Source organism: Zeugodacus cucurbitae, chromosome 2 (genome assembly GCF_028554725.1).
Source record: "Zeugodacus cucurbitae isolate PBARC_wt_2022May chromosome 2, idZeuCucr1.2, whole genome shotgun sequence".
Taxonomy (NCBI): domain Eukaryota; kingdom Metazoa; phylum Arthropoda; class Insecta; order Diptera; family Tephritidae; genus Zeugodacus; species Zeugodacus cucurbitae.
In genome coordinates, this window is record NC_071667.1 from 66,863,071 (window position 1) to 66,876,089 (window position 13,019).

Sequence of the window (13,019 nt, forward strand, 5' to 3'; positions counted from 1 at the left end):
AGTAAAAAATGTTGCTGCGGAAAGTGAAAAAGAGTATTTATTTTCAATGTGTTAACTGTTTCTTGACATACTGTATGTTTGTAATGAATAAACTCAAAAACTACTGTGCTGATTTAAAAAATTTTGCACTATTAGAAACATACATTTACCTCGGGTTACATAGGCTATATTTATTGCTAGAATTAGATCAACTTTCTGGAAATAGTTCCCAGGTGAGGGTATCAAAAAAGACTCCGTGATGGAGATTCTTAATCTGAAACTGAAAATCGTCTTGAAAGTCATTCTCTACGTATCCGAATCGCGTGCCAGAGAGTCGAGTAACGAGCGCTCGCACCGGCTTGAAGAACAAAATAAATATTAGAAATATACAAGCTCTCATTAGGGCGTCTGAGCGTTCCCAACGTCTTCTTAATCAGAGAGAAAGACAATATATGTAGTTCGTAATCAAATTTCAGCTCATTGCAAATAAAATATGATTTCATGTTCGAATTTTCCTCATTTTACTTTTTTTTTAATGAACGGGAAAGTACATACATATGTATGGGAGGTGTGTAAAAACTTATAACTTTTGAAATACTTGGGCACCCTTAATGAAGAGATACAATAATGCATTTTTTTAAATAATTTAAAAATTATTAAAACTTTGTATAATAACGTCTATAATGTACATTTCGATATACGTAGTAAAAGCATAAATATAGGAGCGAAAGAAAATATAAAAAATGTTGTCTACATTTGGGATGAATTATTTATCAAATTCACACGCCCATAACTGCTAAAGTAGATTCACCTGGGAATATTAAATATATATATATATTAAAAAGTTTTTTTGAAATTCTAATTTGTACTAGGATAATAATAGATAATAAATTATTTTATGAAGTTCATGAAATTAAACAGTATTATGGACTCGGTTTAGCAGGACTACTGAAAAAGAAGAGGTAGTTAAGAGGTTTATTTATAATACGAAAATTATTATTAATTAATTAATAATTAACTAAATTATATATTATAATCAAGATTTCAAGCAAGACACAGTTATAAGATTTCTGTTCTCTGCTCTAATTCTTAAGAACGCTTCAATTTATTATTTTATTACTGCGCAAATGCCATTCTTATTTGTTTGTTTTACCCACACATTTCCACACATAATCTTTTAATCAAATGCCGGCTGCGGGGCGGCCACAAACAATGTGAAATTTCGGGTGGCAAAATGCCGAAAAACTGTCAATCGATTGCGAGAGTCAAATGTAAAAGTTTTTGACGCAAACTTTTTAATGGCTACCCAATGAAATCAACATAAATAAATACAATCAAATAAGCAACGCAGTGCAAAGAAGGGCCACACAGCGGCGCAAATCGATTGTTTTTCATGCCTTGATGCATTATTTGTGTATTTTCACTTTTCTGCCACATATTTCTCGCCGCAACTTTTTTTCTATGCCTCGGCTGCTTTTTATTTTTCCTTTTCCTTTTCTTTTTGCGTTTGTTTCTTTGGTCTGGCCGGCTGTCTTCGGCTACGCAAAGCAATAAAGTAAAAGAAATTGTTGGCAATTACATTATTATTTGCATTCGGGGATTTCCTACTCGAATTGCCGTCGAATTGTTGTGTGGTGGTGCGCCTTGAAAGTTTTGCCGCAGCAGCGAGCCAGCGAACAGCCTACACAGCGGCGCGCATAGTTGCCCAGCTTTTGGGCGATAGTGGCGTATGGCCAGTGTGGCAAGTAGCAAGTGGCAAGTGCCAGTAATGCTCCCCAAACGCAATGGACCCAGCCGCCACAGTGTTGAAGCGCCAAAGCGTTGGAGTCGCTGGCAACGGTTTTTTTGCGTTTTTTTGTGGCTTTGCCAGCGTTGCGTTCTCCGCCAGTCTGCGTGTGCTCTGCCTTGCCTTGGCGCGTCTTATTGCTGCCCCATTGCATTTTATTGCCGCTCGCATTGCCTGCCACAGATTCGCCATACAATTTGCTGTTTACTTTCGTTGCGCCATTAATTTTGCGGAAGTTTTATTCCTCTTCGCAGTTTTTTTTTTCGCCATTTTTTTCGGGTGGAAGTATACAATTTGTATTGCCATAATGGGAGTTATGATGGCTGTTACTATTGTTGTAAACTCTATTATTGCGCCCATTTACAATATGCCACTGGAGTGCGGTTTCAAGTTGGAGTTTTTAATGTGGCGATGATTTTTCGGGTTTTTGGTAGAAGAAAAATCAGAAAAAAATTGCAAAAGCTTAAAGCTCTTTACTTAGATATATATAATCATCTCAATAATCAAGCTCTCAGAGCATTTTTGAAGGAAATTTTTCATTCCAGAAAAAGCTTCATAATCTATCTTCTTGTCCTTCTTATCCATATTACCGTTAGTGCAGATTTAGGCGCAGACCATTTGAGAGCCACTTAAAGCCTGTCTAACGCCTTAAATCAGCTCAAAATGTGCTAATAAACAGCACAACAAGTCACACACAAATTTATAACTGTTTGTATATATGTATATATCCTTGAAGCCTGTGAATCCTGCAATTCCTGCGCCATGACAAACCGATTATCGCTGCCAATTTGAGTTTGAACAGCTTTGGCCTTGTTTGTCACAACTTTTTTGTATTATTTATTTTTTTTGTTACTGTTGTTGTTGTTATATGTATATATAGTTTTTTTTTGACGCCACTCAGCGCAATTGTGGCACGTATTGTAAGTTTTAAGTGCGCTTTTAACGCTTTTTAAGTTTGAATTATTTCCCATTTCACTGTAGCGGCGCGCAGTAAATGCGCATTTTTTGTTGTTCTTGTTGTTTTTGTAGCTTTATTCATTTATTTATTTATTTTTTTTATATTTTGACACTTTCATTTTGTTGTTTTTGCTTTTGTTTTTTTTTTTTTTTTGAGGCGTATAAAATTATCGAAGTTGCAATAAGTCATTTGAACGAGCGCCGAAACTTTTTACGCCTTTGTTGTGGTGGGAATATAAAATTTAATAGCGTAAGAAATTGCAGCTAATAAAATAAAGGAAAAGCAACACTGAAACGAAAATAATCGAAGATTTGTGGCGCATACATTGTTGATAATCGGTTGTGGCTGTGACTTATTCTTGTTTTGATGGCTTTAATTTAATCACTTTAACGTTAAAGGTAGTCAATTAATTGCTGATGGCTTAAGCCATTTGAGCTAATTGAGATTTTAATAGGTTCATGCGTCAATGTTTATGGGTAGCTGAGCTTGTACTGAGTGTATTAATAATTGAACCCAGATAGTGATTCATTAAAGTTTTGACATCAAAATGATGCCTCTACTTTGGGTTCTAAGCAATGTCTAAAAGACTGATGGTCAGTCTCAAAAGCATTTTTATACATGAAATATACTCTAAAATGTGATATACTAGCTATTTGAGGTTACAATAAATTCATATTTTTTTGTCTCAGATGTGAAGTCACGACCGGACTAGTAGTTATTTCATACTTTAAACTTGACTATTTTCGCGACCTGAATTCAGGAAAGGGAGTTGATTGATTCTAACTGAAAAAGTTAATGTTTATTAAACAAATTGGTAGACTGGTACTTTGCTAGAGCAGGTTCAGCAACCCCAATGCAGATATATAGTCTATATGGTTGAGAAAGCCTTTGGAATACTTGAAAACACATGGTAAGAATACATTAACTGTTGAATCGATAATAGTAGTTTTGTGATTTTTTCCAAGGATTTTTGAAATAATAAATTCTGCTGAATATGCAGATCTAGTTGGCTAAATATATGCAATAGCTGCAGTTGTCGACATCTACCGGTGCAAGAAAAGGCAAGCGAAAACCTGTAATATGCTCGAAAAAAGCAAACGTTCACACTTAAAAATTCCTAAATGGCGACATCTTGCTCTTTAATCGAAAACAGCACGGTTGCTACTTCTAAAATCGACCAAAATAGCTTTGAGTATGACAACAACGGTGAAAAGGTCTGTGTGAAATGATTTGTGATAACACTAACTCTTGTTTTCTCCAACACCCCCACCTAGGTGAGGTAGTTATTCAAGGTTATGAATAGAGTCAAAAAAATTATAGTTAAGCATCTCTCTATCTTTTAATAATTTTTTTTTGATGGCGAACTGGGATTTTTTCAAATATATAAAAACTAAAACGCAAATTTGGTTATACCTGAAACAGTAGAAGTGAAACATTTTTTTGTGGAGACGATTACATAAGGTTTTTTTAATGTAGTGCAAGGATGAGCTAAGTTATTGGGAATTTTCAAATTTTTTGTAAGAAAATATTTTTAGAACATAAAAAATGTATGAAAATATCAAAAATGAATTTGAACACCATTAATAAGAACAATATTGGGGAATTGTTACTTGTTTAAGGGTTTATATATATTGAAGTTGGTCAAAAAATCTACAATTTTTTATTCTTTTATCTTAAAGTATTCCTTCCTATGCATGTTATCTCAGATTTTTAAACAGATTTGAGCAGTAGATGGCGTTTGACAGTTATGGCGTTTTGCATTTTGCACCGCTACACTAGACGAAGGTGTTCATGCAACTTGAAACGCGAAATCTCGAAATCATGTTTTTCCGAAAACGTCGCTGCGGTGACTTGGATTGTCGAAAGTGTTTTTAACCTATTTCAATTTTTGTTTTTTTTTTTTTTAATTATTCGTATTTTATTTGCCGTTCCTTGAACGATTTCAATTTCCGTTTAAATTTTCATATCAATGTCATGAATTTTTCATACAATTCATCAGATGAAGATGAAGATCAGATGAGTAAACCGTCCGCGTTTTCAGAAATTTTTTTCACATTTCAATGAATCGTTCAAGGACAGCTGAAACGTCATAACTTTGACAATTATTAGTATTTTTCACGCTCTTAAGCTGATTTAACAGATTAAACTTTGTACAACGCAAGACGTATACCAAGTATTCAATAAAAAACACAAGCTACACTCCTCTAAAGAAAATCAAAATTTTCCCAATTTTCCCGCTCCTCAGCATATACATATGTATAACCCCTTAAGTATTTTCTTTTATTTTTATAAACTAAATATCTCTTTAAGAAAATAAATAAATCGCAGGTTATCACAACTACACACCTTTACAACCAGCAACAGCTGTGAAATTAGCAAATTGGCAATTCATCCTAAATGTATGCTACACAGAGAATCACAAGCGCAGCAGCCGCAACGAATCTGAAGCCATCAGCGTCAAGTGTCGTCTGCTCGAATCATCAAAAAGTAACTTCTTTGCGCATAAACAAATTGTCACCTGTTACAGCGTAGACTCATACATATATAAATACAATTACTGGTATGTGTGTTGAAGCTACATATACCCGCGTGTGTGTTGCAGCATTTTTTGCCTAATGGCCAAATAAAAAAGTCCGTTAAGCAAACATTTGCACGTCATTTTAAAGCGAAAGCGCGAGCGTACATTTTAAATTGTAAACAGCTCGACGAACACACACACATACATGCAGAGACACACATATATAGACCTAGAGATTTACGCCGCAATTGCAGAGCTACAGCATCAGTCGCAGCAACAGCAACAACAACATGAACAGCTACAGTGGCAAATACAAACAAAAACAAATAAATCGTGTGTGTTGCTGCTAAAAAGCACCTCCTAACACCTCTCTCTCTCTCTCTCTTCTTCTACCAGCTGTTGTTACGTTAAAGGGCTATGCAGCATACAAAACAAACAACAACAGCAGCAGCAATAATAGTGGCAGTTAGTAACCAGCCAGCGGGCTGACAGCCGTTGTATGGTCCGGATGGAGGGGGGAGAGGCCGCCGTGGCAAAGTGTTGTTAACCAAAAGAGATTTTATTTACCCTGTTGCTGTCGTATTTGCTCAGTAAATTTCTTTTATGCAATTGCGCCGCTAGTTTGACGCTGTCTCGCTTTGTATTTTCGCTATTTGCACATTTGCATGTGTTTGCGTGTGTGTGTGTGCGCGCAACTATTTGTGTTGGCGCTGATGTTTGACTTTGCTTTAGTTTTAAACAGGCTGGCAGACAGATGTAGCACATACATTTGTATGTTTGTAAGTATGTAAATATATTTGCTCCTTGTTTATTTGCATCTATTTGCACTTGTGTTTTTCTCACTTTCGGCGTAGCTACATCAAAATGATACACAAATTCAAGTGCAAATTTGTTGCCATGTAATATAGCAGAGGCTGTTGCATGCCAAAGTTGAATTGTACATACATATAAGTGGCAGAAAATTAAAAGTTTGCTTGTAAGTTCTAAAGAAATTACGGTAATTAGTAATTTTGTTATGTAAAGCGATTTACTTATTATACTTTTTAAAAGATACTTCCCAATTTAAATTTTGCAGAGGAATTGTATCACTCATACGCCCTGTCGAACCTTCTATTGAAGAGAAGTGTATGAAACCGCTGGCTAAATCAATAATTAAGCACTTAATGCAGTTGCTTAAGCTACCAAAAATTAATTTATGCAAAGTAGTAAAAAAATCACCGAAATACGGTACTAAAATTTTCGTACCGATAATCGGTACAAAATATCTATGTAGTTTTTATGAATAATTTTAGTTTAATATGTTAAAAATTATGTTAAATATCGAATATCGCGTACCGAAAATCAAAATTTTAGTACCGAATTCGGTACAACAAATAGCTAACTATCGAGGTATCAAGGCTAATTTTTAGTATTTTAAATCTACTAATGATTTAATAATTCAAAAATAATATTTAATACCTAGCGGCGCATACCGAAAGTCAAAATTTCTGTATCAAATATCACTTATAAAGTACCGAAAATGAAATATTAAAATTCAAAATGCGAATACCACACTTTAAGTATCAATTACTGGCTTTTAACAATAAACTACATCACATTAAATAACATATATAAAACATATAAAAAATGAAATACCGAAAATGATAAATAAAGGATTTAGGTACACTTAATTTTTTGCTACAATAAGTACGAAATACCGCAAAAAAATTCAAAAAATTTTGAATTTGAAATTTTGTCATATTTAAAGTACCCAATTTCTAACTGTAGAAAACGTATATTAGGTACTAATAACAGAATTTCATGTAAGAAATATATTTGTAAATACGTATATTGAATATTCGCAAGTCAAAATGAATGTAAGCTAGTGATTGTAATCTTTTTAATATCAAGTACCGAAAAATACCTAAATTTAATATTACGGTACTTGAAAAATCTTAAGTATTAAATTAGGAATATCAAAATTTTAGATTTTTTCAATTCGGAATTCATATATCAATCTTTAAATATCAAGAGACATATACCGATTTTCAAAATATTAAATTTACGGTACATTTTAGGTACATGTCAAAAATTACCAATTCGAAGTTGTAATAATGAAAGTACAAAAAAAATAATTTTTCAATACCGAATTTCGAGTAGTTAGTACCTTATTGATAACAAAAAATAAAATTTATAAAATTATAAATATTGAACTACGCGGTGTATGAGTGATATATTAAACATATCAGTCGGTAGGAAAAGCTAAATGTTGAAATTACATATATTTTCAACACATAATTGAGGCAGCTATCAACTCCTCCATTCTACAACCTCCCACACATTAGCGAAAAGGTCAACGAAACCGTCAAAATATAACGAACAACGCCAAACCAACTGAATAATTTTGAATTTGCCTCAAATTGACTGCGAATGCGGTTAGTTTGATTGGCATTCATGGAAAGGTGATGCCACCAATTGCCCTTGAATGACAATTGCCAAGCCGAGCTACATGCAAACAAACACGCAAAGGCTTATGTGTAAGGCGACACGCCGAATACCGACCAAATAGTTAGACGAACCGAAATCTTAAATTGCTCGAAAACAATAAAGTTTATCAAGTGTAAAAACCTAAGTCGACCATTAGAATAGCAGAAGATTTTCGGTTTTCCGGCATATTGAATATGTGACCACTGTGTGTGTGCTGAGAACTAAAACTATAAATACATACATACATACGAAACTGTGTTTTCTTCAACTACTCTTCTTGTTCTTGTTGAACGCCGCGAGCGCGTCAAAGTCAAACAAACTGAATGTATACCGAAACCGGTTAAAGAGAAATGGAAAACGAGCCGTCTAAGTGAAATAAAAATGTTAAAGAAAATTTGCTTTTAAGTGTCAATGGCATCATTATCCTTGGGTTTGCATTGCCTTGGCGCAGGCATTTCAGTTTTGTGTTTGCTGAAGAAGCTGCCAATTTGGATGCGCAGTAGTGTGAATGTGAAGCCAACTCAAACCCTCTACGTTATTTGCAGAAGGGTGCGATGTGGGGTCAAAGGATGCAACTTGAATGCCTAGTTAATTTACAGTGAAACCCGGCGATTTCAATAACAACTGCCAACTCGTCGACGCGCGTTAAAGCGTTTTATTTCTAGGCAGATGTTCAACAGACTCAGGCGTAAATTTTATGACCATGTGTTGGGATTACAAATACATTTGTATTAAAAGTTATGGGCGCCGGATATTGCTCATAAGGATAGAGTAAGAAGAAAGATCTTTCAATGGATGCCAATGAGGAAAGGGACTTGCCGGATATTGAAATTGATTGGCCCCATTACAATCTGGTTTGGGTCAAGGGTTGATTAAATTGAATTTGTGAAGTGAGCGGATTTTGTTTTCTTCAAAGCAGCTTGCCCTGATACGAAGCTTTCATGTTTTTCAGCGGTCCCCAAGCTAATTCAAGCGGATTTGATTGATTATGAAAGACTTCGGCATAATCAAACCATTGCTGCAAGTTCCTTCTAAGACCTAACTGACTTAAGGTATGGGGTTGGTCCAGGGTTTTCAAATGATCGAAAATTCCGACTTCGCTTCGGTTAGAAGAAACTAATCGGGACTCATGGTATTAAAACTTCAAATGACGGAACGTTGAAGCCATCTCTACAAGCACGAAGATTCCTCTCAAAAATTGCTTTGGACTCTTTAATCATCGGTTGGGAGTATCGAATATTGATTCAATATTTCTTTCACTGATTGAATCTGTCAGCTTTCTTTCTTCTTCTTTTTTATCCGATTTTGTATGGATGGCTTTTAAAATAGACCAATTCATCCAGTTCCCTTTTTCAGTTTTTGTAAGCTGACCTCTGGATATATTCACAACAGCCAAGGTAATCATATTTTACTTGTTTCAACTGAAATATATTTGAAGACACACAATTCAGCTAGATTTCAGCAACTCAACATAAACGGCTTCATTACCAAAGCTCTGGACTATTATATTATAAAACAGCTCTCCATAAACGGCTTCACTACTAGAGCTCAAGATTATTATATTATAAAATAAATCACAATTGATACCCGGAATTTCGAATCCCATGAGAACCGGTTGATTAAGAATATAGTTTCTAGCAGCCATTTTTCTTTAGGTAGACGGAACTCGGACTACATATATGTAAGTTAGGTGATAACTGAACTCTCCAAATGCATCAAATGAAGTACAATACTGCTTTGATTTTACTTCAACTCTTCTCAAGGTCTCTTAAGCTTTGTGGCATGCTTCAGAGCATTGCTCTGCACACAATTGTACGTTCTTCATTATATTGCTTCAGCTTGTCACTTGCATATACTCTATGCCCTGTTATTTTTAGTATTTTCACAATTAGCTTTGTATTCTTCGTATTTCAAGTGCAACGAATGTTCGTTCGCCTACAAACGCCAACTCAATTGTGGCTGCAAAAGAACGTTGTATTTCGTATTTTTCCTTTGTTTTGCACTTTCAATCATCAATGCCGTTTCTCAATTAAGCAAGCAAAATAGAAATAAAGTCTAATAAATTTATGTCTGTGTTCAACAAGCTTTCTAATTTCAATTTATCTTCTGTCGTTGTTTGTGTATATGTGTGTTTGAGAAAATGAAAATGATTAATAAAAGTGCAAAAAAAAAATGAAAATAGAAAATTGCAAAATTCTTAAAACAACAATACTAAGCTATAATTGAACGAACTCAATCGATTTGTACTTGCACACATAGTGGGAGACACACAACTAAAGGTCGAGTCAAATTATCCACTACCACTCACAGAGGAGCACTGTAGTAGGCGGCAGAGGGCGCGCGCGGACTACAGTGACAGGCAACTCTTTTTACTTTAATTCATTTATTTGTTCATCTCAAATATTTTACACAGTCCAATGAGATTCACGCTGTCGTCTCGTTTGCTCGCTTTTGCGCTTCTTCTACATTGCTTTCGTTTGGTTTGTGCTTGTGCAGCTCAGCCGCCTCCGGTCGCCGCTTTTTGCCGGCTGCAGCTTGGGTCTTAATTTGCAAAAGCGTCTGTGACACATTTCAAAATTCGATCGAGCATGTAATCAATGAACTGAACCGAATACACGCTGCGGGCAAATTGTATGCATTCAACAAGAATCGAAAAGGGGGTGCCCGCTGTAGAAATTTCCAACCGAACACAACAGAAAGGTACAACAACTACTTGTACTTGTACTATGAGTGTATGTAAATGTGTATATTAGCTATGAGTGCGAGCTTAAGTTCGTAAGTTGTGCTCGAACAAACGACACCGTTATTCCGCCTGCTCTATTACAAGCGGCATCCTCTTACAAGTTACTCGAATATCCTTCTTAAAGTTTGTTTACGTAGGTGTAACGGTACTTTGTGTTTGTCTGTGTATTCTTAAGCCTGTATGTAGTTGTATTGCTTTTGCAAATGTGAGAATATTTACATTATCATGTCGAGGTAGTCGCGTGCGACAAAGTCTTTGCGCTTTACCCCAGCTTCTTTCGCCAACGTTGGTCACTTACACGCACTTTCTTGCACACTTTCGCTGACTAGCTGATATACAGGGTTCTCTGTTTGGGCTGGTTGATATTTATAAAGACGGCGTTTCCATTTTTGAAACATGGACCTAAGTTAATGATATCCTAGATCGCCATTTTTCCTGTAAAACGAGCCGCAAAGCTCTAGCTTACCGTAGTAAAAGCTTCGAAAGCTCAACTAAGTCAAAATCACCGAGCTTTAAAAGCTTTTAAAAGGAATCTCACTATTTTGACGAAGCTTTCGCTTTATCGTGAATCAAAAGCACCACAGATTGGCTAAGTTTTCGGTTAAAATGGACCGAAAGCTTAAGTTAATCCGAGTATAAGCTCCGAGGTCAAACCGATTACGAATCAATGAAGTTTAGGAATCTATTTCTCAGTTTTTATTAAAGGCAATGCTGAGCCATTGGAGATTATGTCTCTTTGAAACTCTTAAGTAAAGCTATAGCAGGAATAGGAAAGTTCTCTCAGATCCCAGTCAAGCATACTTCTTACAACGACTTGTAACCACCATAAACCAGTAAAGTTTCCAGTAAACTAAAAATCCAGCTTCTATACACTCGGATGGAAACACCCTCTAACATTTTTTTTACATCGCTCCTCAACCGAATACTCCTAATCTGGCTACTCTTGTCAAAGTAGTTTCTCAGTTGTTGCTATTGTTATTATTATTATGTTGTGTACACGCTTTGTAGCGGGGTTTATTGCGTCTGAGCTGTTACTGCCACAGCGGCGACCTACGCATTTATTTGGTTCACTGCTTGGCAAATTTGTTGCTGTCAAATCGTTCGCCCTTTTCATACAATTGGCAACTGGCCCGGCCCGGCCCGGCTTTTCTTCGCACTACTTTTCGCAACATCCGTTGCTTGTGTATGGAAATAAATTGAATATTGTTTGGGGATTTCCGGAATGCCGAGAATTGAATGAAAATTATCTGAATGACTTGATTTGGTGGAAGTCACTTTATTATTTGGTTAGAAAATGAAATTCATGGCGGCGAGAACGGAGATGGTGTGTTAATAAATGTGGAAATGATTGAGTTCAATGGTAATGAAAATTTAAATTATTACTCCATTGCAATGTACACTTGCGGAAGGTTATTAATGTGAATGGGTGAAGAGACATTTGTGAGGTAATTTCAATTAAATTTATTAAAATTACTTCTTGGTTTTTAAATGAATTGAGAATAAATTTTAGAAAGAAGTGAATAATTTGGTGTTCATTAAGAGTTGCGCAAGGCGCAAATGATTCCGACTAGAACTAGAACTAGTCACGATTCACGATTAATGGTTTGAAGTGAAAGTACAGACAGGCTGAAGACTTCTTTCAAGCGTTTAAATTTGCTACAATAAAAAATGCTCATCATATTGTAGAGATAATATTTGTCCAAACTATAAATATGGACATTTTCTGAAGTTAAACCCGCTAGAAGGCGCTGCAGTCAAATTGCCACTATTTTATGAATTGAGCTCATATTCGAAATCGTCAATAGTAAAGAACGTTTACAAATGGTTAGTTCTTAACCCATTCCATAAACTGACTTGAGTCCAATATCTGATTGAACATTATTCCATAATCTCATATTCATTAGATTTAATGCAAGAGGTCAGAAATTACTCCAAGTTCTTTACCCAATGAGTCGATCCGAGCACGGTTTACCGTTTCTTACTGCGTAAGCTTCTCATAAGAGATGCCAAGATAACTTTGACCAGATTTTATTAAAGGCTATCGGAAACTTGTCCACCAAAGCTGGGATAAGAGATGTAGCTAATTTAAAAACCAATAGTTAGCATTTTCGTACAGCCAAATTAATTTAATACATTAATATTGTAATTGAGAAACCAGTTGTTGCCTTTCGCTCAGCCGGCTACATGATTAATGATCAGCTGTTAAACAATTTTATTTATGTAATTCATAAGAAGTTGGTAAGTTTCATCAGCTGATTGCTATTTTATCAATAAACACATTCAAATTAGTCAACAACACGCTCGATTTGTATACGATTAAAATTAATGTAGTAAAATATTATTTTTATTTTGTATGGTAAATCGATCTCAATCAGCGCTTAATCGAGCAAAGGCAGGTTAATTGGTCAAATAACTCCTGTGAGAAAAGATTAATCAGATTCTTAAGGCATTAGTCTGCTTTAGAAGCCGAAAAAGCGATTTTTAGCAATCTTTTTTGAAAGGGAAGGAAATGATTGCGGTAAACGGTATTTTAAGACGATAGTGTACTATATTTAAGACTTAAAAAACA